Source organism: Dama dama, chromosome 21 (assembly GCF_033118175.1).
Source record: "Dama dama isolate Ldn47 chromosome 21, ASM3311817v1, whole genome shotgun sequence".
In the NCBI taxonomy this organism is placed as follows: domain Eukaryota; kingdom Metazoa; phylum Chordata; class Mammalia; order Artiodactyla; family Cervidae; genus Dama; species Dama dama.
In genome coordinates, this window is record NC_083701.1 from 76,523,733 (window position 1) to 76,551,588 (window position 27,856).

Here is a 27,856-nt window from a genome sequence, read left to right on the forward strand (position 1 = left end):
CACATATATGATTTTGTGTCTATTTATGCTTCATTTAGAAAAAATATTATCTAGATGTTAAGCCACTTAATTTTTAAAAATATATTTACTTCCTTATAGTCATAACCATCTTTATCATTGATCATAATTGCTCAAAATTGAAGACAGCTATGTTTTTGTAGTTTCCTCCTACTGTATTCTTTCTCTCACTACTCCAATCCACTCTCGACATTGCTTCTAGAGTTATCTTTCTGACACATGTTCTACTCATTTCATTTTAGTCTTTAAAACTTTTGACAATTTTTCCAGAATAAATTCAAGATAATCCAACACGGATCCAGAAGCTTGTAATATAGCCTTAGTCGAGCTTTTCATTTCCCTCTGCCTCCCTCTGTTTGTATATATAACATTTACATAGATGTATGTATGTGTAAAGTCTCTACTTGTTTATCATGTTTGCATCCTTAGTACCTAGCCTATATCTGACATACAGTGGTGGTGGTGGGTTAGTCGCTCAGTCGTGTCTGACTCTTGTGACCCTGACTATAGCCTGCCAGGCTCTTCTGTCCGTGGGATTCTGCAGGCAAGAATACCGACATACAGTAGAATAGTAACTATTTGTTAAATGAATTCATAGAGCAGCGACTTACACAGACAGTGACATTTGGAACCCAACCTAAGCATCAATAGTGTCAATTGCTGCACTTCTAGAAGCCAATTAAAGTCGAGCACCTTCTTAGTATTAGATACAGAGTTGGGGCTATATATATATATATATATATATATTAGAATTTCTCTGAGAAGCACACAACTCTGTGTTTTTCTTTCCTGTGATCTGTAAAGCAAGTTTTAAAACAGTGTAATGGAAAGGTCAAAGTTACTAACAGAATAGCTTAGAATAGGGGTGAGGATCCCACTTAGAAAAGACAGCTTGAGTCTGAAGTAAGGGTACCCTCACTATCGGCCTATGGGAACTCTAGTCCTCAGTCATGATTTTTCCCATGATACTGAACTTTGGACATAACAGGAATGAAAAGTAATAGCTAGTAATTCACAATATTCTACTTAAACACTGAAACACCTTAGAAAGTGTCTTGTACCAGTTTATTATCATTGCTTATTCAAAATGTGTAGACTAATGGTATAATTTATTTTGGGTTATTATACCTGGTCACACAGCTTGCTTTTGCAATATAAATAACCCCTCAGTAACTTGAGCTTCCCCTGATAATATAATATAGTATATTATTATATTAATATAATTATATTATATATATTAATATATATTATATTATATATATAGATCTTTTAGCTGAATGAGCATATATATATATATGTTTATTCAGGCTTACCCAACATTCTATTTCTCTCCTTCTGATTCAGTAAAATTTGAGAATCCTGTGAAGTTAGTGCCCTGATAATCCAGCCTGTGATGTTGGTTATCATTTAGGTCATCAAAATTGTAGTATTATTTTTCTCAGCTCACCCATTATCTGGAATTACTGTGGAGATTAACCTGGTTTGACAGATCATTACTTTTCTATGAGAACTAAATAAGTGTAAAATTACTATATTTTATTCACCAAACACATTCTATTTGTGAAAGCAATCATGCAAGGTAGATTTTAGTTTCAAAGAGGCTTTTTTGACTCTATATGAAATCAAATGAAAGGGAACATGATGGATTCAATCATCAGAGAATGTGGTAACATGAAAAATGAGACATGTGTGATTTATATTCAATATTGAATATAAAAACTGTCTGCATGTATTTTGAACCAGGTACTTAATTTGAGAAACCTTAGAGATATAAGAAACAGTCAACATTTTGAAGTTATCTAACAACTGTTGGCAAAAATAAGGCCACATTAAATGAGAACTGTGGCGATTTTATTAAGTTGAAAAAGATAAACATGAACTTTGCCATAGAATTGAAATATAAACAAGTTTGAAGGGATTTGGATTTCTTTTTTTTTTTTTTTTTTGGATTTCTGAAAGTTAAAAATTATATTATCAAGCTAGTATTTATATCCTTTCTACTGATGCTGTGAGCTATGTAAGGAAAGTCTTTGGATCTTATTTAGCAAAATAGCATTAATAATCAGAAAAAAATTCAGATGGTCTGAAAATAGTTAAACATAGTCACATTGAAATGGAAAGAAAATTACCTGAAAGAAGATATAACAGAGATGAAATGGAGGAAGATATTTCAGATATTTGGAATATTTGGGGAGAATTGGGAAGAAAATGCTTTTCAAGGCAGAAGACACATGCACATTCTTGCCTTTCATTTGATGTTCACTTCAGTAGTCAGTCTATGATACAATATTATGTATAGTCTAAATGTCTTTCATCTATTTCTTGTTAAGATATAACATTGCAGAATGAAAATCACCTCTTACAGGCAAAATACCCTGAAGTTTTCCTCTAATATTAAAATGGAATGTGATTTTTCAACATCTGAATCTGTCAAAATAACAAGAATGCAAAATTGAGTGAATAACGCCAGTTTTTTAATAGTAGAATATCATTCAACACGGTGAGATATTTCAACAAAATGAAAGGCAAAAATCACTCATGATAGATACTCAAAATCATTGAATCAAATTAAGAATGGACTTTACCGTAAATTTTGGCTTTTTTCTCTCTCTTATCTGTGTTTTGCTTCTGCCTAACCTTGATTTATCTTTCTCGTATACCTATTTGTAACCAGGGAAAAATACTGGAGAAAGTTTTTAATAAATTCCCTTTCATGTTATTAAATGACATCATATTTTGGCATTTTATTCAGTCTTTTGTGAGAATGTATATTGTTTTCATGTTTTTAGTTTTTGAGGCAGTGTCTCAACATTGTTAAGACTGAGATACAAATTAGTGTATCTTCAAAAGGGCTCCATTTTATTCAGTTTATTTTCTACTAAATATATCACTATACCTAATATAATCCAAATACATAAAGCAGGTATTTTGAGAGAATGAGGTTGTGAACTTCCATCCATATTGGGTATATGAGGAAGCTACAAGACAAAGATGAAACTCTGGTATTAAAATTACAGTGTGGAATTCCATTCTTATAAATATCTCTGAAAAGGATAGTGAGAAGAGATCACAGTGTTCATAACATGGGGGCGAGTATGCACCCTAAACATCACTGACAGATAAAGAAAAAGAGTTTAAACGTAGAACAAGTGTGGTTAGGTAGACAAGCTTCAGGCCTCTATGGGGAAGTGGCAGTTTCTAGACATTTAATTTGAAGTGAAAATAAAGAGTACAGTTCCTAAGGAAGACCAAGAGGAAAAGACCACAATCAACCCAAAATCCCTGTATCGAGAAGAAACACCTATACAAGCAACAATATAGAGAGAAGTTCTATTATCAGCGCTGATATATAGTGAGTGACTATGTGTATTAGGGAGCTGTCTGTGTGTAATAAGCCACTCCTAAAACCTAACAGTTTAAAACACTTTATTGTGGCTCATATATTTGTGTGTTGATTGAGTAATTATGCAGATCTGAGCCTGTCTCATGCACCTGTAGTCAAATGGCAGACGGGCGGAGGGCTCCCTGTCTGGAATGGCCTCACCGAGGACAATTTGACGTTTTTCCGTGAGAGGTTTTCTCAGACCCCTCCCGCAAACACTCCCAGGTCTACTCTTGCGCTGATGGCAGAGATCCACGTGTGGAAGCAGATGCTCACAGGAGCTTATGACAGCTTCTGCTTGTGCCCATTTGTTTTTTTATTATTATTATTATTTATTTATTTATTTTTCAGTGGGTTTTGTCATACATTGATATGAATCAGCCATAGATTTACACATATTCCCCATCCCGATACCCCCTCCCACCTCCCTCTCCACCCGATTCCTCTGGGTCTTCCCAGTGCACCAGGATTTGTTATTGTTCCATTTGTCAGCAGATGTGGGCAATCCACAGAAGGTGGAGGACCATCCCCACAGAGGACCAGGACAGCAGCATGTGAAATACTGAAGACGATTAACACGGTCATCCTCTCAAATTGGATGTGAGGACAAGATGGACGTTCAAGTTTAAAAATTGGTGTGTGAAATCAAGGCCAGATTAACAATTTGTGGATGTGGTACAGAATCCCAGAGGGATTCCAAGAGTGTCAAGTACGTCCACCTAAGAACCAACAATTACCTTTTAAACCTGTTAGAACTCAAGCAAAGGATGGTGCTAACACAGCTGTGTGGAAAGGAAACAGCTTATTTCCAGGAAAGATTTCTATGAGACAGTTACATGGAAGACACATTTATGTGGTCACTTCTTTATACCCTTACACAATCCTACGGACTTTTTTAGTAGATAAGTGTGTCCTCTCTTTATGGGTTTACAAGAAGAAAACATTTACTCTTCCCATTGTAGATATATGTGGCCAATGAGTTGTTTTTTTTTTTTAATAAAACATTTAATAGCTAGTAAAAGATTCTTATTACTTCCTTCACTTCTGCAAAAATCAGAAAAGATTAATGATGGATGATACTACAAAGATCAGTGGAGCCTGAGTTTCTTCATAGAGAACAGTTGCTATGGAAAACTTTTTGTAATTACAGAAGACTTTCTTTGAATATAAATTAATATATTTTGTGTTAGGCTATTGAAATTTCCAGGGTTGTTAAAGTAGCCAAAGTTCACTTGTAATTACTAATAAACCAAAGCAATTAGCCAATGAAATACTTTCCAAGCTCACTGTTAAAACTGTTTTATTATATAATGCTAATGGCCATTCTTGTTACATATCAGAGGGTACATGGTATATATATATATATATATATATATGTGTGTGTGTGTGTGTGTGTGTGTGTGTGTGTGCGTGCGCACGCATATCATCACAAAAAACTTAGCCTTCAGCATTTGGTTAATGTAGTGTTTATTAGGTTTCTTCACTAAGTTACTATTTTTCCCTTTACTTACTCTCTTCTTTGAAATTGAACCACAAAGTCAAGCTCAGTCTCAAGGGTGAGTGCAAGTAAATGAGCCCAGACCCTGGTTGGGGGAATGCACACACATATTTTTAGAAATTCTTCTATAAGAAGCAAATAGTAGTTTTTATAAGTCTCTATATTCAGTGTTTCAATATTTTGTTAATAATTGTTTTTATTCATGAGTTTTTTTTTTTTCTTGAGATTTTTTTTTTCTGGTTTTGGTAAGAGTAACACTAAATTCATAGAAAACATGGTGTTATGGGCTGAATATTTGTGTCTTCCCCAATTTCCCATGCATTCTAAAAACTAAGATCATGGCATCTGGTCCCATTGCTTTATGGCAAGGAGATGGGGAAAAAGTAGAAACAGTGACAGACTACTTTCCTGGGCTCCAAAATCACTACCGATGGCGACTGCAGCCATGAAATTAAAAGACGCTTGATCCTTGGAATAAAAGCTATAACAAACCGAGACAGAATATTAAAAAGCAGAAATGTCACTTTTTGCCGACAAATATCCATCTAGTCTAAGCTAAGGTTTTTCCAGCAGCTATGTACAGATGTGAGAGTTGAGCCTAAAGATGGTTGAGCACTGAGGAATTGATGCTTTTTAATTGTGGTGCTGAAGAAGACTCTTGAGAGTACCTAACCAGCAAGGAGATCCAATCAATGCAAAGAAACAGAGGAAAGCAATGGAATGGGAAAGACTAGAGATCTCTTCAAGAAAATTAGAGATACTAAGGGAACGTTTCATGCAAAGATGGGCACAAGAAAGGACAGAAATGGCATGGACCTAACAGAAGCAGAAGATATAAAGAAGAGGAGGCAAGAATATATAGATGAACTGTACAAAAAAGATCTTCACGACCCAGATAATCACGATGGTGTGAAAACTCACCTAGTGCCAGGCATCCTGCAATGCGAAGTCATTTGGGCCTTAGGAAGCATCACTACAAACAAAGCTAGTGGAGGTGATAGAATTCCAGTTGAGCTGTTTCATCCTAAAAGATGATGCTACAAAAGTGCTGCACTCAATAAGCCAGCAAACTTGGAAAACGCAGCAGTGGCCACAGGACTGGAAAAGGTCAGATTTCATTCAAAGCACTAATAAAGGCAATGCCAAAAAATGCTCAAACTACCGCACAGTTGCACTCATTGTACAATCCATCTCACACACTAGCAAAGTAATGCTCAAAATTATTCAAGCCAGGCTTCAACAGTACGTGGACTGTGAACTTCCAGATGTTCCAGCTGGTTTTTGAAAAGGTGGAGGAACCAGAGCTCAAATTCCCAACATCCATTGGATCATCAAGAAAGCAAGAGAGTTCCAGAAAAACATCAATTTCTGCTTTACTGACAATGCCAAAGCCTTTGACTGTGTGGATCACCACAAACTGAAAGATTCTGAAAGAGATGGGACTACAAGACCACCTGACCTGCCTCCTGAGAAATCTGTATGCAGATCATGAAGCAACAGTAAGAACTGGACAGGGAACAACAGACTGGTTCCAAATCAGGAAAGGAGAATGACAAGGCTGTATATTGTCACCCTGCTTATTTGACTTATATGCAGAGAACATCAGGAGAAACGCTGGGCTGGATGAAACACAAGCTGGAATCAAGATTGCCGGGAGAAATATTAATAACCTCAGATATGCAGATGACACCACCCTTATGGCAGAAAGTGAAGGGGAACTAAAGAGCCTCTTGATGAAAGTGAAAGAGGAGAGTGAAAAAACTGGCTTAAAGCTCAACATTCAGAAAACTAAGATCATGGTATCCAGTCCCATCATTTCATGGCAAATAGATGGGGAAACAGTGGCTGACTTTAGTTTTTTGGCTCCAAAATCACTGCAGATGGTGACTGTAGCCATGAAACTAAAAGACACTCACTCCTTGGAAGAAAAGTTATGAACAAACTAGACAGCATGTTAGAAAGCAGAGACATTACTTTGCCAACAAAGGTCCGTCTGGTCAAGGCTATGGTTTTTCCAGTGGTCATGTATGGATGTGAGAGTTGGACTGTGAAGAAAGCTGAGCACAGAAGAATTGATGCTTTTGAACTGTGGTGTTGGAGAAGACTCTCATTGAGAGTCCCTTGGACTGCAAGGAGATCCAACCAGTCCATCCTAAAGGAGGTCAGCCCTGGGTGTTCATTGGAAGGACTGATGCTGAAGCTGAAACACCAATACTTTGGACACCTCATGCGAAGAGCTGACTCATTGGAAAAGACCCTGATGCTGGGAAAGATTGAAGGTGTGAGGAGAAGGGGACGACAGAGGATGAGGTGGTTGGATGGCATTACTGACTCAGTGGACGTGAGTTTGAGTAAACTCTGGGAGTTGGTGATGGACAGGGAGGCCTGGTGTGCTGCGGTTCATGGAATTGCAAAGAGTTGGACATGACCTGCTCTGAATTGAACTGAACTGAAAAGATAACACAGTGCGTATGACAGAATAATGTAATTAGGAATTAGTATATTGCATGCATTTAAATATTTTTATTGTTTATTTATTTTAAAATTTTTATTTTATATTGTAGTATAGTTAATGTTTGTTTTAGTTGTAAAATGATGAGATTCAGTAATATATATATATATATATATTTATGTACACATTTTTCAAATTATTTTCCTTTTTGGTTATTACAACATATTGAGTAGAGTTTAAGTGAATATAATTGACAAATAGCATTGATTCAATGCATTTATATATTGCAGTATTATTTCTGGTATGGCTATATTTAGAGCCTATATCACATTGCATAATTATCCTTTCTTTTTATTAGTTAGGAGAATTCAATTATGGTTTTTTATCTAGTTTGATGTTTATAGCCTAATATTATTGTCAGTATTTTTCATACTGTGCATTAGATTTCTATGGTTGATTTATTACCAGTTGCAAGTGTGTACCCTTAAACATCAATAGTATCACCCTCCCTTATCCCCTGGTGACTATCATCTGATTTTTTTATGAGTTTAACTCTTTTAGATTATACATGGTTAAGTGTTATCATATGTTCTCTTCCTTAGCAAATGTGCTCAGGGTCTATCCAAGTCACTGCATGTAATTTTAAATTTTATAATTCACAACACTGAAATTTTACACTTTAGAAAATGCAATGTTATTGAATTGACTATTAGACAAATAAAATAATGCAGTCAGAATTTAATTCTCCAAAAATATTGTGGCAGAAATTTTGCTAGCCCTTCCTAATATCCACTTCCTTCTCTTCCCTTCTAAAAGAATTAAACATTGCCTTCTTTAGTTGGGAACAGTTACATTGGCTAGAAATATTTTCCCCATTCCTTTGTGTTAGATGTGTAAATGTAAAATTACAGAAATAAAATTGAGGTTGGTTCTGAAATGTCACAAAATGGGGAGCACTTTTTTATTATCCATTTGGCTGTTCATCATGTACATATGATGCTTCTCAATTCATTCTATTAGGCCAGCATCAATCTGATATCAAAACTGCACAAAGACATCATAAAAATAAAATAATATTACAGGCCAACAGCACTGACAAACACAGATCCAGAAATCTTCAGCAAAATATTAGAAAATAAAATTTAAAATATATATTAAAGGGATCACAGACTTCCCTTGTGGCTCAGCTGGTAAAGAATCCGCCTGCAATGAGAGAGACCTGGGTTTGATCCCTGGGTTGGGGAGATCCCCTGGAGAAGGGAAAGGCTGCCCACCTCAGTGTTCTGGTCTGGAGAATTCCATGGACTGTATAGTCCATGGGGGCGCAAATGGTCAGACACTACTGAACGACTTTCACTTTCACTAAAAGGATCATGCACCAGGATCAAGTAGGGTTTATTCCAAGGATGTGTTTTCATGAAATAAATAAAAATCAAAATTAAGCAAATGTAACTACATCAAAAAATAACAAAAAAAAAAGCCTTTGCACAGCAAAGAAAATTAGCAGCAAAATTAAATGGTCATTTACTTTGAATAGGATAAGATAGTTCAAATTATATATCTGATAAAGGGTTAATATCCAAAATATACCAATGATTTATTTGTATATAATTCATACAACTCAACATCACAAACAAAAGAAATAAATAGCAACAAAACCTGTTGAAAAATGAGTAAAGGATCTGAATAGATGTTTTCCAAAGATATATAGATGGTCAAAAGACACAGAAAAAGATGCTCAGGATCACTTATCGTTAGGGAAACAGAGATCAAAACACAATGAAATATTACCGAAAATGTCTCAGGAGGGATATATTCAAAAAGATAAAAAGCAAGCATTGATTATGATGTAGAAAAAAGGGTATATTTATGCACTGTTTCTGGAATTGTGAATTGATGTATCTGCTATGGAATACACTATGGAGGCTCTTCAAAAACTGAAAATATAACTACAATACAATCTAGCAATTCTACTTCTGAGTATTTATATGAAGAAAATGAAGACATTAGTCTTAAAAGCTGAATGTCAATTACATCACAATAAAAATGGAAGACCTCTTAAGATGAAAAGAGAAGTTATACAGTGGAAGAAGCCGATACTTGCAAAACACATTTCTGACAAAGACTAGGATCAAGAGCACGTTAAGAACTTTGAAAACACAGTGGTACAAAAATCAAAAGCATATTTTTAAAATTAGAAGCAAGACTTGAACAGATATTTCATTGAAGAGGGTATAAAGCTGAAAATAGAGCCCATAAAAGATGTTCATCTTTGTTAGAAATTAGAGAAACACAAGTGAAAGTCAAAATGTAATAGGCCTACACACCCGTGAGGGTGGCTTTAAAAAAAGGATGGAAAAATGTAAAGAAACTAGATTAACAATGCTTTGCTGGTGTATGCTATATAGTGCCACCACTCCAGAAAAAATAGTTGGGCAGTTTCTTTGCTATTTTCTCTCAGTTTTATTAAGAATTTACTATTTTACAAAATATAGCATGTGATTAATGTAAATAACTTGGTGAGTTCGGCCATACATACACATTCTTGCTACCATCATCACAATCAAGGTAATACACGTATCTACAGCTTCGAAAAGTTTCCTTGTTATCCCTTTGGGTTTTGGGGTTTGTACTTTAGTGGCAAGAATATTTTACATGAGATATACCATCTTAACAAACTTTTAAGTGCAAAATATCTTGTTAATTACAAGCAGTGCTTTTAAAAAATATACTAGTACTATATGATCCACCAATTGTACTATCAGTCATCTATGCCAATTAAAGATCTGTGTGTGTGTGTACTTGCTAAGTCACATCTGACTCTTTTTGACCTCATACACTGTAGCCTGCTAGGCTCCTCTGTCCATGAGATTTCTCAGGAAAGAAAACTGGAGTGGGTTTCCATTTCCTTCTCCAGGGGATCTTTCCAACCCAGGAATCCAACCATGTCTCCTGCATTAGTAGGCTGGTACTTTACCAATGAGCCACAAGAGAAGCCCTAATTAAAGATTTAGATTCACCCAAGTATCTGTGCATGAATGTTTATAGCCTTTTCTTTCATAATAGCAAAATCCGGAAGTAATACAACTGTCCTTTAAAGGATAATGTTTAAACCACCTGCTGCTGCTGCTAAGTCACGTCAGTCGTGTCTGACTCTGTGCGACGCCATAGACGGCAGCCCACCAGGCTCCCTTCCCTGGGATTCTCCAGGCGAGAACACTGGAGTGGGTTGCCATTTCCTTCTCCAGTGCATGAAAGTGAAAAGTGAAAGTGAAGTCGCTCAGTCGTGTCCGACTCTTAGCGACCCCATGGACTGCAGCCCACCAGGCTCCTCCGTCCATGGGATTTTATGGTACGTCAAATCATACACTACCATTCAACAATATAAATAAGTGAACTACTGATACATGCAACATCCTGTCAAATCTCCCGAGAATCATGTCATGTGAGAAAAGCCAGTCTCAAGGGGTCACATACTATATGATTCATTTACACAAAATCCTAAAATTGTAAAAACGGATGACAATTTTGTGGACATAAGGGTTTGAAGAGGAGCTAGTAGCAGGGTGAATGAGTATTAAAGGGCACCTTGAAGCTTCCCTATGGTGATGGGACCAATCTGTAACCTGACTGTGCATTGTGATATCCCTATTATGAAATTACATTTTGTGCACGTGAATGTACAATTATCTCAAGAATAAGAAAAAAATATTTAAATCATGTCTCCTACATGTGTTTGCTATGAAAACATGTATCTTGTGCAATAGGAATAGATAGTTTTTCTCTCCTCTCAATACCTAGCCAATTCAGTTGCAGGTTCAAGCAAAGTGTTTGTCTAATTTATAGGTCTTTCTTTTCTCTGCGATGTGTAGCTTTTTCTCATATGTTCTGAATTTAACTATGCATTTAAAATAGGTTTTATTCTATTTTATTCAGCATGTAGAGTGTCTGTAATGAGATTTCCCCCACATTATCCTGGCCCTGTAGATTGCTGGATTTAGAAAGCTATGAGTCTTTCTTTTTTTTTTTTTGGCTTGAATTATTTCTTATACAATTGAATTTAAAGCAAAATAAACTTCCAAAAATATGACTGCCACTGAAGTTAGGTTGCTATATTTTTTTCCCATTTTTCTCAACTTTGCTTGGAAATGATACTTTATTATTGCTATATATTTATAATATAGATCATAAACGTTCTCAACTTCCCATTCATAGTTTCTAAAACTCATGTCAAACTCATGATAAATGTTCCCATCAAAAAATGTTAAAACATTCATTTGTGAGTTTCAGAAAGTATTTCTCTTCTATGTGTGTCTGTCAGTAGAAGGAAAAGGAGGTTGATCTTGGTAAATTGAATAACCAGTTTTTCAACCCAGAGAGAAATGGGGAAAAATTAATTTAGTGTACTAAATTGAAAATATTTGAACTTCATTTAAGAATATGAAAATATTAATTTTTTTTCAAAATATTGCTAATAAACACAATTAGTTTTGAAGATGTGCAAGTTTGAACTTCATACTCACCCTAATCTAATGCATATTAATCTCAAGTATATTTCCATTCAAAAACACCTGAAAATTATTGTTTCCATTTCTATCCTAGAATATCAATAGAGTAAAGCAAGTAAGACAGTGGTTGGATGAACGTTCTAATTCTTTTGCCCAAGCCTATCCCAGAAGCTGTGGAGACATTAAAAAGTACAAAAGACGTACTCTGAAAAGTTACATGGTGCTAGTACGGAAAATACATTAAGCTGTCAATATATCTAATGATCAGATGATATGTATGCTATGATACAACTGTAATGTTCATAAGATGCTCACGGGTGTTATTATTTGGAATCTTGATGCCTATAGTTATGTCCATTATGTCCTATTTATAGAAAGATTCTAATGATACAGTGGTCTTAATGAACTTGTTTTAACAGGTATACTCGCTACCCTTTGAACTTTTCATCATCCCACTTAAACCAAAAGCAGATCCCCGATTATAGGTGTGATTTGAACAGCAAGAAAACATATTGATTTCAGAGGTTAGACCTCAAAGATAAAAACACATACTTTCTGTCCTTAAGGAGCTTATATACTATTGAAGATCCTACAACAGGTATTTCATTTTCCCTCTATTGTACATCATTCAGGTTTCTAACTGATGCTAGCTGAAAAATGGTTATGCAGAGAAAGTTTAATAAAATGACCGTCTGCACAGGTTTGGGCAAGATGGAGGGAAAATATAAGGCATATGGTGAAACCTAGAAGTCGTTAATCGGCTGGGCTTGAAGCCGGGGTAAGCAGACAGTCTGGAACCCGCGCTCAGTGAGGGCTGCGTGGGGAGCGAAGCCCGGCTTGTATCACTGTCTCCTCTCCGGGCCCCCGGCCAGGCCACAGCCACCCCGACTGCGCAGGGATTGAAGAAAGACGCTTCTAGATCTCCTTTTCCTTCCTCCCTGAGGCTGAAACCAGGGAAGAGCCAGAAGGCAAGGAAGTCCACTAACGCAGTTCTTGCAGAACAGCATCTCAGGGCACCAAACAGGGAGGGAAGAGGTGGAGAACGGATCTGGGGAGGGTACACAAGTCTGCCCAGCACTCACCGCGATGTCCTAATGACCTTCACACGCTTCGGCGAGTAAAGATAGCTCTGCGCTTGGTTCAAAAGCAAGAGTAGCTTTATGGGCATCTGGGATCCTTCCTGTATTCTGTTTACTTCTTCTTAGCCAGTCTTCAACACTTCATTATATACAAAACAAGATTTAGGATTTCGGAATTAAAATAATTCCATTTCACTTTCCTTTTTAAAAATACTTTTTGATGTGGGCCATTTTTAAAGCCCTTATTGAATTTGCTGTGATATCGTTTCTATTTTGCATTTTGGTTTTTGGCTACGAGGCATGTGGGATCTTCACTCCCCAACCAGGGATCGAACTTGCGCTCCCTGCATTGAAAGTCGAAATCTTACCCACTTTACCACCAGGGAACTCCCTCACTCCCTTTTTTTAAAAATCAAGACAAAATTATATATGGGCTTTGTATTTTAAGGTCAAAATCAAATGAGGTAATAAAATATGCAATATATTCACGGAGTCATTTACCTCACCCAGTTCTTCCATTATAGGGCTAAAAGAATGTAGTCTAATTTTAATAAATGATAGTGCCATTAAGAATTAAGTAAATTAAGCTATCAGCAAGTATATCAAATATAGATGACCTTTGGATTAAATGCTCTTTCTTTTCCACCCAGGAATAAATAGTAGGCAGTTCACTCAAACTCCTTTTGTCTAGTTGATATTTTGCTGTATCTCAATATCAAGTACATTGACAAATATTTATCTTACTAAGAATCACTGAATTTGAAGCTGGATATTAAAAATCAGAATTAGATGACTTATGTGTTGAGGAAGGAACACTATATGGGGCATATAAAATATTGGATAAAAGGCCTCTATTAAGTAGCTTTGAGATTTTAAATGAACAACTTATGATTACAACTTTCAAAAATTTAAATATGGAAGACCAAAATGGGCTACATGTAGCATAAAATAATGCTTTTAAATATTTTTTTCTAGATTCAGTGAAGTCAATGCACTAGAATTTTGTTATTAATGTGAATGTAATGACTTAAGTTAGATTGCATTAAATGTAGATATTGAAGAACCCATACACACACATATACACACACACCCCCCTTAATGATATTGCATTGTGTATGCGTGCTTAGTCATGTCCAACTCTTTGCAACCCCAGGGACTGTAGCTGCCAGGTTCCTGTCTATGGAATTTTCCAGGCATGAATACTGAAGTGGGTTGCCTTTTCCAACTCCAGGGGATCTTCCTGATCCAGGGATAGACCCTGTGCTTCTTGCATCTCCTGAATTGCCAGGTGGATTCTTTACCACTGAGGCACCTGGGAAGCCTAACTATACTAGAGTTTAGGGGTATTAATACATTTTCTGAATTTTTCAAATCGAAGTTAAATTACTACAGAATCAAAAGAGAGTAGCAAGTTTAAAAATCTCATTTACTCCTAAGTATTTTATTCTTTTTGTTGCAATGGTGAATGGTATTGTTTCCTTAATTTCTCTTTCTGTTTTTTTCATTGTTAGTATATAGGAATGCAAGGGATTTCTGTGTGTTAATTTTATATCCTGCAACTTTACTATATTCATTGATTAGCTCTAGTAATTTTCTGGTAGAGTCTTTGGGGTTTTCTATGTAGAGGATCATGTCATCTGCAAACAGTGAGAGTTTTACTTCTTCTTTTCCTATCTGGATTCCTTTTACTTCTTTTTCTGCTCTGATTGCTGTGGCCAAAACTTCCAACACTATGTTGAATAGTAGTGGTGAGAGTGGGCACCCTTGTCTTGTTCCTGATTTCAGGGGAAATGCTTTCAATTTTTCACCATTGAGGGTGATGCTTGCTGTGGGTTTGTCATATATAGCTTTTATTATGTTGAGGTATGTTCATTTTCATGAGGCTTGTAAAATATAAAAATTACTAATGTTATTTAAATATTTGCAGAAATAAATATGTAGGATTCCATTTTATTTTATTTTTTCTGTGATGCATTTGGGTAGTTGGGTATTTCAATTATTTCTGACATGTTACATGCCAACTAATACCTTGCAAAACTTGCCTGGAATATATTTTTCTTCAGGCTTTTTCATTTTGTTTTATTGCTCATTTTCATTCCCCAAAGTATATGACATCTATAGTGCTGTAACTGTAATTTAAAGGAATCCACTTGTGACAATAAGAATAGTAAATTCTTGTATTTGAACAGAATTATAACTTTAAAAGCATTTCCATTTTAAAGAAATGTTTTATCCTGTCTTTATAATGAAATATTTTATGTATTATAAGTTTTTTCTTCTACTAGTAATTCTCATAACCCAGGAATCTTCAGTGTTATTACTCTCAATTAAATTTTGTCACTATTCTCTATTACAAAATTTATTTTCTCCTACAAATAAGTTGTCAGGTCTTTTTAAAACAGATGTTGGTTTTCCAATATTTTTACCTTCCTGGAAAACATCCTTAATTGTGTTTCTTTCTTCCCCCTTTCCTTTTGGTTACATGTTAGAAACTATTTTTTAACCTATAGATCACCTATAATCTTTTCCTCAACCCCCAAATGTTATGTTATTTCCAACCGGAGACCTTGTTTGACTCAGTCTCCCTCCCCATGCACTTCTCTTGCACAGGCAATGAGTCTCTTAACTGAGATGGTAGTTATTTGCATTTAAAACCCTTTTGTATCTCGGCTCCAGTTTTTCTATTTCTTCTGATCACTTCTGGATGGTCCTATAGCCTCTTCCTCCAGTCACTAAATTCTAATTCTTTAAGTATAGCTTTCAATGATACTTCCTTAGAAATTTCTTTCTTGAAGTTCTTAAGACATCTCAAGTGTTTAGTTTCTACTTTATGCTTTCCATTGTTATTTTTCTCATAGTTTTTATTTTCAGTTGTTTTTTTTTTTAAAGCTCTCCCTACAGTGAGATCCCAGAGGTCTTATTTCTTACTTGGATTTTAATATAGCTAGTATTAAGAGATTGGTTTAATTAAGAAAGATAGCTAGAAAAGAGAAATTCTATTCCTAAATACTTTTACACTTTTTCTTTTTTTAATTTTTTCTACTTTCTCTTGTAACTCAATTGTTTCTAAAATTCTCATCAGCATTGCTGGAGGAGTTTGACAAAAACAGACCAAATGATGAATGATACAATTGAGACTACTTGACCTTTGGCTAAACTGCTAACACCAACACTTATATATCTTTCATGTTTCTTCTTTGTGTTTTCTACTTCCTTTTGCTGATCTTACCCGCTTCAAACTGTCTTTTAATCTGTCTCTGACTTTGGGATAATGTCCATTTCATCTGTGATTTCAGACAAAGTTGGTTTTTGCTCCACCCTATCTGGCTTATATGTTACATGTATTAAATCTTCTCTCTAATGGTCCTGTTATCTCCAAGACGATTCCATTATTAACATGAAAACTGATAAAAGTACTATATCATTCTGTTATGGTCAGCTTCCAAATTTGCTCTTCTTACATAATTTACATGTTTATTGAATGTCTGCATATGAAAAAGTGTGTGAGATTATTTAGAAGAATAATTTTCTCACTCTTTCATTTTAACTCTTAAATCATTGAATGTGAGAATATGACTCAAATACTTGAATAGTCTCATTGGGACACACTATTGCATGATCTGTAACCACAAGTATAACATTCAATCAAAATTTTTCTTTAGTCAATATTTTTTTTGGAATAGACTGCAGTTTTTTAAGCCCACCAATCTAAGCTAGACTTTCATGGCTGTATAAATTTACACATAAGTCTTTCTTAGACTTGACAGTTATGTGCAGTTCATTAATGTTAAGGATTTCCATTCCTTTGTTCTTAATGTATTGTTTGTTAATTAATAATAATTGCAACTTACATTTTATTGTGGTACTTATTTACTTTCTTCCTTCTGAAAAAAATTGAGATTTGAAATATCTCAATCCTTTCATATACTTTGTGAATTGTACAATGAGAGATCATATTTAATGTTTTATTGTAATGTTTGAATAGAAATTCTCTTTCTCCCTTACATTAAATATTTGAATATTTCCTTGTATATTTGCTATCTACTTGTAATTATCTTTACACTCTTGCTTTCCTCACATTTTTGTTTAGTAACAAATGCATGACTTGCTTTGTGACTCAATATTTTCTAAAATTCTCATCAGATTGGCCAGATAGTAAGGTTAATAAATGAAAAGATCAAATGTGTAAATCAAATAGTTCCTTGGAACTACTCAACATTGTATTGAAATCATGATAAGTCAATTTGCTCTTGTTGGGCTGTACTCCACAAGACTGAAAGGCTTGTATTTGTCTGACGTTAAGAGCAAAGAAAGAGCCCAGAGTTAATAACAGAGACATCAGTGGTTTAAGGGATGGGGGCACTTCCATGTCTCAGGCAAGGTCCTGGAACAATACCCCACCCTTTGCCGCATAAGGTGGGCAGCATGTGGTCGCAGCCTTTGTTGGGGGGAGGAGGAAAGAAGAGATTGCCAGTTACAGGGGGACTGACGCCGGGTGGGCGTGTTAGTCACTGGGGAACCGGTGCAGGGGCACGCCCCTCACTGCCCTCTCACTGAGAACAAGCACTAGCTGGGGCCTGGGGAACATACTTAGAAAGGAGAGTCACGTGTGATGGGTGAAGCAGGCTCTGGTCAGGCAGGCGACGTACAGAGAACGAGAGCAGCCGTCCTGAGTCACCTGACCGTACAGCTACGCACTATTTCCTTTCGTATTTTTGTTTTGTGTTTTCTTTCCTTATATTTTCCCAAGGTTAAAGGTTCATGTTCCTCTTATTGTTTATGTACCATTATTGATTAGTCTTTGTACCACATAATCTAATTTAAAATAACATTAAAAAAACACATATGGAAGAGAAAGTTGTTCCAGAGAACATTTGACATGGTAATTTGGGGAAAGATTTTTTTTTATACAAACATATTCTGTCTTTCCTCATGATTTTGCCAAGGTGATTATTTTCCGCAATGGTCCTGAATGGTATGGTGCAACGCGCCTTCCAAAATGTCCCTGATAATGTCAGAAGCTGTGCTGCTGCTGTTGTTTTACTTGCTAAGTCGTGTCGGACTCTTGCGACCCCAAGGACTGTAGACCACCATGCTACTCTGCCCATGGGATTTCCCAGGCAGGAGGACTAGAATGGTTTGCCAGTTTCTTCTCCGGGGGATCTTCCCAGCCCAGGGACCGAACCTGCATCTCCTGCACGGACAGGTGGATTCTTTACCACTGAGTCCTGAGGGAAGCCCCGTCTGTAGCTACGTGAGTGCTCTACCTCTGCTGTTTGTTCTTGTTCAGCCACCAAGTTGTGTGTGACTCTTTTAAGACCCCATGGACTGCAGCAGGCCAGACTTCCCTTTCCTTCACTGTCTCCCAGAGTTTGCTCAAATTCATGTCCGTTGACTTGATGATGCTATCTAACCATCTCATCTTCATCCTGGGCCTGAAATTTGGTGAAGAATTAAGGCAAAATTACTACTGCTAAATATATACAGAGGAGAAAAAAAATCCACCTTTGGATACGTCTTCTTTACTATGAGAAAGATCAAGTAAAAGCTTCTCTTAATTACACAAAAGTAAAATGAGAGAATGTCCCATTTTGTTATTTAAATGTTGAAATAAAATCTGTTGTAATTTTAGGAGACTGTAATTCTCCAAAGCCTATGGAATACTGAGAAAACAGATGGTTAAGGAAAACACTGGTCTTCTGAGGGAGAAAGGGCAATAACACAACATTTGCTTTCCAGAATTTGAAATTTTAAAAATCATTCAGAAGAAACATGAACTTTGTGGTCAAATTAACCTAAAAGGAATGAACATCAAAAGCAGTAAGGTTGAACCAATGAGGAAAAGAGACGTGTCCTGAATGGTGACCTGAGCTTGGTTACAGAGGACTTGATCTTACACATCAGGTGGCTTATTTCACTCAGGACACCGATATTATAGCTTCGTTTCCGGGTTTCGAGAACACAGAATTAAGTGGAATCTATAAAACTGTAGCTCAGACAGTAAAGCTGCTGCCTACAATGTGGGAGACCTGGGTTCAATCCCTGGGTTGGAAAGATATCCTGGAGAAGGAAATGGCAACCCACTCCAGTATTCTTGCCTGGAAAATCCCATAGACGGAGAAGCCTGGTAGGCTACAGTCCATGGAGTCACAAAGGGTCGGACATGACTGAGCAACTTCACTTTCATAAAACTGTCATATAACAAAATTATTAATGGATAGGTTAGATGATGGTTCAATAATACACAATCACAGAATTTTATTGGCTCAAAACAGGTTTTATAACTGAATAGGCAATGCTGGTGGTAGGGACATTTGCTAATGTTTACAAGTTAAAGTGCAGGCAGATACAGGTTCTTTGTAAACATATGCTATAATGATTTTCTCAGCAAAGGAACAAATGATAAAAAAAAAATCACCTCTTAAATGAGTTCATGCAAAAGTGAGAAAGATTGCTTGTGTTTCTCACATTTCATTGTCTAAAGCACATCATATTAAAATAATAGCAAATGAAGAAACAGACAAAGGATTACTATCAAAAATATACAAGCAACTCCTGCAGCTCAATTCCAGAAAAATAAATGACCCAATCAAAAAATGGGCCAAAGAACTAAACAGACATTTCTCCAAAGAAGACATACAGATGGCTAATAAACACATGAAAGGATGCTCAACATCACTCATTATTAGAGAAATGCAAATCAAAACCACAATGAGGTACCATTACACACCAGTCAGGATGGCTGCTATCCAAAAGTCTACAAGCAATAAATGCTGGAGAGGGTGTGGAGAAAAGGGAACCCTCTTACACTGTTGGTGGGAATGCAAACTAGTACAGCCGCTATGGAAAACAGTGTGGAGATTTCTTAAAAAACTGGAAATAGAACTGCCATATGACCCAGCAATCCCACTTCTGGGCATACACACTGAGGAAACCAGATCTGAAAGAGACACGTGCACCCCAGTGTTCATCGCAGCACTGTTTATAATAGCCAGGACATGGAAGCAACCTAGATGCCCATCAGCAGACGAATGGATAAGGAAGCTGTGGTACATATACACCATGGAATATTACTCAGCCATTAAAAAGAATTCATTTGAACCAGTCCTAATGAGATGGATGAAGCTGGAGCCCCTTATACAGAGTGAAGTAAGCCAGAAAGATAAAGAACATTACAGCATACTAACACATGTATATGGAATTTAGAAAGATGGTAACGATAACCCTATATGCAAAACAGAAAAAGAGACACAGAAATACAGAACAGACTTTTGAACTCTGTGGGAGAATGTGAGGGTGGGATATTTCAAAAGAACAGCATGTATACTATCTATGGTGAAACAGATCACCAGCCCAGGTGGGATGCATGAGACAAGTGCTCCGGCCTGGTGCACTGGGAAGACCCAGAGGAATCGGGTGGAGAGGGAGGTGGGAGCGGGGATCGGGATGGGGAATACGTGTAAATCTATGGCTGATTCATATCAATGTATGACAAAACCCACTGAAATGTTGTGAAGTAATTAGCCTCCAACTAATAAAAAAAAAAAAATAAGATTAAAAAAAAAAAGCACATCATATGACCATGCTTTACTTAAAAGGTTCAGGGAATCTGAACTCTATGTCCTGAAGTATAATACAAGAAAGATTGGTGAGCAGCACTGCTGACTGCTTCAGCATTACGTGTTTAAATATTTTGTAAAGACTTCTTTACATTTTGCCAATGATAGATGCACAGTTGTCTAGACATCACTTAAGTTAATTTACAGTGATATGATTCAGTGAAACCAAAAAAAATTATCCACCAACTTAAAAATTCTCTCTGTGTTTAATTTAGCACATTTCCCCTTCCGTCCCTAAGTTTTATTTCTCATGCACTTAACACTGTATCACAAAAAATAGATTAAAGCATCAAAATATATTTTAAGTGTTGTAAAATATAAGAAAATGCATTTTTAAATGTAGACTAGTTTAAATAATTTGAATATTTGGGCTTTCATTTTGTTAAAAACAGTTCATTCTTCAGATTCTTTAATTGGCATATACTTTACATTAATGATTTATTTTATTTACTTCTTTTATTTCAGGCCTTTTCATTTTGTAAGTTATTCTACCTGACTTATATCTCAGATTTAGCACAGTAACCAGAAAGGTTTGGATGTTTAGCAAATAAATAAATGAACAAATAAGAAATCATTTATACATTGTGCTTTAACCATATGGCCATAGAGGTTGTTTAGAATTTATAATGTCTGAAGTGGGCTTCCCAGGTGGATCAGTGGTAATGAATCTGCCTGCCAATGCCAGAGATGCAGGTTCAAGCCTGGGTCAAGGAGATCCCCTGAATTAGAAAATGGGAGCCCATTCCAGTATTCTTGCCTGGAGAATTCCATGGACAAAGGAGCCTAGCGGGTTACAGTCCATCAGGTCGCAAAGAGTCAGACAGGACTGAGCAACTGAACACACATGCTAATGTCTGATGTAAAGAATATTAAAAAATAAAGCTCTTTTGTCTCCTGTGAAGAATAAAACATTAACTATTAGTCAAACTTTGATTTTTTTTTTTTTTGCTATTGACCAAAGTCTACTTTGGTATACTCATAAGTTACTGTCAAACACTGATTTGCAGAATACCACCCAAATATGAGGTGATTTATGTTACAAACAATATGATACAGTCTATCTTTTAATGCTAATCAATCCTTGTCTTTGCTGATAATCCACATGATTTGTAATGAAAAACATATTTGTATTGATGCCATTATTATAACATGAGCTTTGGGAAGTGAAGAGGTAGTTAGAATCTTACAGGTATCTCCTAATATCACAACAACTAAAAGTGTAGACTTTAGAATACTCTCTTTTGTTGTTACTGTGTAGATTAATATATAAAAATGATTTTTGCAAATTTTATCATGCAATGACTTCACTTGGAATTTAATTTGTCTCTGGAGATTTAATTTTGCTATTATTTAGGGCTTTACAAAATAAGGCCTCAATGAATATTAGAGTAAGAAGTTTTTACAATATTTTACAGTAACTTAAGATGAGATAATTGAATGGCATCACTGAATCAATGGACATGAGTTTGAGCAAAGTCTGGGAGATAGTGAAGGACAGGGAAGCCTGGGGTGCTGCAGTCTGTGGGGTCACAAAGAGTCGGATACAACTTAGTGAATGAGCAACTACAGCAACAATACCTTTAATTTTTACATGACATGGATATTCAGTATCATAGCAAACACTACCAATGAGTATCAACTTCCAAAAAATAGTTTGCAGTTAGTTAGTTAGTTCAGTCGCTCAGCCATGTCCGACTCTTTGCGACCCCATGAACCGCAGCACGCAAGGCCTCCCTGTCCATCACCAACTCCCAGAGTCCAGCCAAACCCATGTCCGTTGAGTCAGTGATACCATCTAACCATCTCATCCTCTGTCATCTCCTTCTCCTCCTGCCTTCAATCTTTCCCAGCATCAGGGTCTTTTCAAATGAGGCAACTCTTTGCATCAGGTAGTCAGAGTATTGGAGTTTCAGCTTAAGCGTCAGTCTTTCCATTGAGCACCCAGGATTGATTTCCTTTAGGATGGACTGGTTGGATCTCCTTGCAGTCCAAGGGACTCAAGAGTCTTCTCCAACAGCACAGTTCAAAAGCATCAATTCTTCGGCGCTCAGCTTTCTTTATGGTCCAGCTGTCACGTCCATACATGACCACTGGAAAAACCATAGCCTTGACTAGATGGACCTTTGCTGGCATAGTAATGTCTCTGCTTTTTAATATACTGCCTAGGTTGGTAATAACTTTTCATGACCAAGAAAAGGCTGTATATTGTCACCCTGCTTATTTAACTTATATGCAGAGTACATCATGAGAAATGCTGGGCTGGAGGAAGCACAAGGTGGAATCAAGATTGCCGGGAGAAATATCAATAACCTCAGATATGCAGATGACACCACCCTTATGGCAGAAAGTGAAGAAGAACTAAAGAGCCTCTTGATGAAAGTGAAAGAGGAGAGTGAAAATGTTGGCTTAAAGCTCAACATTCAGAAAACTAAGATCATGGCATCTGGTCCCATCACTTCATGGCAAATAGATGGGGAAACAGTGGAAACACTGGCAGACTTTATTTTTAGGGGCTCCAAAATCACTGCAGATGTTGACTGCAGCCATGAAATTAGAAGACGCTTACTACTTGGAAAAATGATCTTGTAGGTAAACATTATCTTACTCTGACCCGAGAATAATGATATATTCTGATTTTCCATAAACTGAAGAATATTCTTCCTTTAATAACAGAAATTATCAACTCCACTAAATTTTTCTTTGGCATATATTTGTTTAATTAAAATAGTTAAGTCTCTATAAAGAATCAATGCTCTATTCCAAGTATTTAGTCTTTAACATGAGCCACATGAATTGATTATATGGAGGACTTCTAAATCTAGACAAGCTGAGAGTCAAGGTTGGAGAGTTATTTGAATACTTCTAATCAAAAAACAACACTTAACTATCACAGTGTCAGTCCCTCCAAAAACAGCATTTGAAACTCCACAAGATAATCAGGAGTCACTGCATGAAACCATCATGAAGACATTTGTCTCTAAAATTATCTATCCAAAGAGAGAAAAATGAGGATGCTTTTGTGTATAATCTGGGAAATATAAGATTAGAATAAGGTTTATAAATAAAAGAAAATTTATTGAAGAATAATACAATTCTAAAATTTAAAGAGTAAAGTAAGTCTTCCCAGTTACTCTTTCCTAGTAGCTCAGATGGTAAAGAATCTGTCTGCAGTGCAAGAGACCAGGATTTGATCCCTGTGTCAGGAAGATCCCCTGGAGAAGAGAATGGCTACTCACTCCAATATTCTTTCCTGGGAAACCCCATGGACAGAGGGGTCTAGTAGGCTACAGTCCATGGGGTCACAAAGAATCGGGCATGACTGAGAGACTAACACTGAAATAACTATGCAAAATGCAGTGAACTAAAGTGTAATTATAATTATTCAGTACAATGTGAAGGGAGACATTTTTTTTTGTTGTTTTTGGTTGCTTTAAGTCTTAGTCGTGACATGCAGGATCTACATCGTGCCATGTGGGATCTCTGTGGCACGTGCGCTGTGGGTAGAAAAAAATATTGTGTGCATTTCAGGCCAATGCATGGAAGAGTCAGAGCATGATTTTCCAAATGTCTCTTCTTCTGCTCTAGGGACCTAAAGGTCATGTATTTCATTTGGTGCATTTACAAAATGGTGGAGGCGCATCTATCATCAGAGTATTTGAATGAACACGTGGAGCAGAGCCCTCATAGACAAGATCTGACAAGCTTTATGAGCAATGCATCATTTTTGGTTGGACTGAGCACCTGAGACTTTTAGGCCTTCTGCTATTGCAGCATATCTGGACACATCCTACTCTATCTTACAGCCTCTTGCCTAGGGCATTTGCTGCAATTTCACCAATGAAATCTAATAATTTTTCCTTATAATATTCAATCAGGTAATTGGGGACAATGGCCTCCCTGAGTGCCTTGTTCTAGTTATCCTTAAAACCTTAGTCAAATTCTGCCAGGTGATGTTTTCATAACAAACAATTCTTAAATTTCAGTGTTTGAAGCCAAAAAGATTTATTTCTCTTACAACACCTGTTCGCTTGGCTGCAGGTCAGCAAGGGCTCTGATGCATAGGTGTTCTTCATTGAAAGAGCAGACCATTTAGGGACAGCATGGATGAAAGATAAATATATTGGGGAAGCATACATGGATTTTTAAGTTTCTGCTCAGTAGTAGCACTTGTCATTTTTACAAGTTGTTTTCAGAGGCAAATGACCAATTTGGGAGTAAATGAAATAGGAAGTATAATCATTTCACAAGGAGAGGCAAAAAAAAATCATAATAATTGGAAGCAATAACTAAATATACAACACTTACTTTCTTTAATTATTTTCCTCTGTGGTACTGCCTAATATTATGCTTGGAACATGGTGGTAAATATTTTGAGTCAATGGCTTTTATTGCTCAACATTCTGCTTACGCGAATGTTATTGTTCCTTAAAAAGTTGCCTCTTATAAACAAATGTAGTTTTGCATCCATTATATTTAGAATTGACCTTGCCAGAGAATACCAGAATAAATGTTAAAACTCACTCCTTTTGTACTATACATTGTCTTTTAATGAAGTTTAACATTATATTAACTTTTTAATCACATAGATAATATTACTGACTCACATATAATTATAAGCTCAACTTAAAAGCCTAATACTTTATACTTCCCTCATAGTGCTTTTCTGCATTTAAATCAGTATGCTTTAAGAACAGAATGCAATGTTTATTCATATTAAGTTATTTCTAAGAAAAAGATAGTTCGAACCCATTTATCCAGATTGTTCAGATTTTTTTGGAATCATGGTTTTGTCATACAACATATCCTCCTTAATTCTTAATCACAGCCTTCCTATCTATCCACCTGAGCCCTAAGTTTGGTAGAAATACGAAACTGAAGACCATAGAAAGGCTCCAATCACAGAAAATGCTCTAAAAGATGGCATTAGTCAAATGTCCCAGGATATATTAGATACGGTTCCCAAATTATGGGCTTCCCTGGTGGCTCAGTAAATAAAGAATCTGCCTGCAAGGGGACGTAAAAGATGCAAGCTCCGTCCCTGAGTCGGGAAGATCCCCTGGAGAAGGAAATGGCAACCCACTCCTGTATTCTTAACTGAGAAATGCCATGGAAAGAGGAGCCTGGTGGGCTACAGTCCTCAGGGTCATAAGAGCTAAACACAACTTAGCTACTGACCCACCACCACCAACCCAAATACAGATTTTTTTTTTACATCTGGAATATAAGTGACAAATTGAACAAGAGACTCCGAAATTTGGCTTACTCTATTTTTTTTTTACTTTTTTATTTTTTATTTTTATTAGTTGGAGGTTAATTACTTTACAATATTGTAGTGGTTTTTGTCATACATTGACATGAATCAGCCATGGATTTACATGTATTCCCCATCCCGATCCCCCCTCCCACTTCCCTCTCCACCCGATCCCTGTGGGTCTTCCCAGTGCACCAGGCCCGAGCACTTGTCTCATGCATCCAACATGGGCTGGTGATCTGTTTCACCCTAGATAATATACATGTTTCGATGCTGTTCTCTAGAAACATCCCACCCTCACCTTCTCCTACAGAGTCCAAAAGTCTGTTCTGTACATCTGTGTCTCTTTTTCTGTTTTGCATATAAGGTTATCATTACCATCTTACTAAATTTCATATGTATGTGTTAGTATACTGTAATGGTCTTTATCTTTCTGGCTTACCTCACTCTGTACAATGGGCTCCAGTTTCATCCATCTCATTAGATCTGATTCAAATGAATTCTTTTTAATGGCTGAGTAATATTCCGTGGTATATATGTACCACAGCTTCCTTACTCTTAACATCAGATGCCCCAGGCATAACACATTTTGTAGTTTCTGTGATGAATTTTGGATATGTCTTTTTTAGAAACCTGTTGAAGCAAGGGGAAATATTAAAAAAAAAAGAGTTATGGTTTAGAGATACATATAGCTCTTTAGCAATGAAGTGAAGGTGCTCAGTCATGTCCAACTCTTTGATACCCCGTGTGTGGTAGCCTACCAGGCTCCTTCTGTCCATGGGATTTTCCAGGCAAGAGTGCTGGAGCGGGTTGCCATTTCCTTCTCCAGGGGATCTTCCCAATCCAGGGATCGAACCCAGGCCTCGCATATTGCAGGCAGACGCTTTAACATCTGAGCCTCCAGGGAAGCCCAGATCTTCAGTGATAACATCTATGTATCTTTATTTCTCGCCTATGGTAATAAACTGTAATAAGCTTATCTAATTTTCTTCATGTAACCAATTGTCTGAGTGCTACTCAAGAATAATCCATGATTTCCCACAGATTTATGAAAAATATTTTCATGCCATCTTTGTCATTATATTGCAATTCATGTAAAAGAAAGGCACATCTTAACAGTTTGCAGAAATCAAGATTGTGGACATCTTGGGTAAGGAGGCATTATCTTGTCAATCACTTTTATAAACCTATTTACTTGTATTCACATCACTTTATATGATTACCTTTTAAGTTAGTCAAGAGGACAAAGATGAAGAAATATGGAATCCTACTGTTTTTTATCTATATAATTATGTTTATTGACACTCAATGCATGTATGTATGTGTGTATGTTTGTGTGTATTGAATTTCTGTCTGGTACCAATTGTTTTCAGCTCGATGAACTTCCTTTTCTATTTCCTATAAGATAAATAAATTACTAACACATTATATCAGCATTTGTTTATCTAAGGGAGTTTTTATTTAGCCTTCATTTATGTGTCTCTTTGAGCTATTCTTCTTGGAGTCTGATGAGTTTTTTTTGATACATAAATTAAATTTAAATAAATTTGAGTATTAGGCAACTGTTATTTCTCTGAATATTTTTTCTTCTCCTTTTATTTTCCCCTCTCTTTCTGATACTACCATTGCATGTATTTTTGCATGCTTAATGGTGGCCTGCATTTGCTTGAGGCTCTTCTCATTTATCTTCATTCATTTTCCCTGTTTATTTTTTGACATGCATGATCTCCATCAGTCTATCATCAGCTCACTTATTCTTTCTTCTGTCAATTCATATCTACTTATGAGACCCCTAGTAAATATTATTTTTCATTTAAGTTATTTATTTTTCAACTTCATAATTTCTTCTGTTGTTTTTTCATGAATTCTCTCTCTGTATTAATATTCTCTACTTGATGTGATATAGCCATTATGCTTCCATTTATTTCCTTATTCATAGTTCCTTTAATTCCATAAACCTGTTTATAATGGTCTTTATAAAACACTCTATAATGTGAAGTTTTTGTTTTTTTCCTGATAAATCTGGATATCTGGTCACTCTCATAGAAA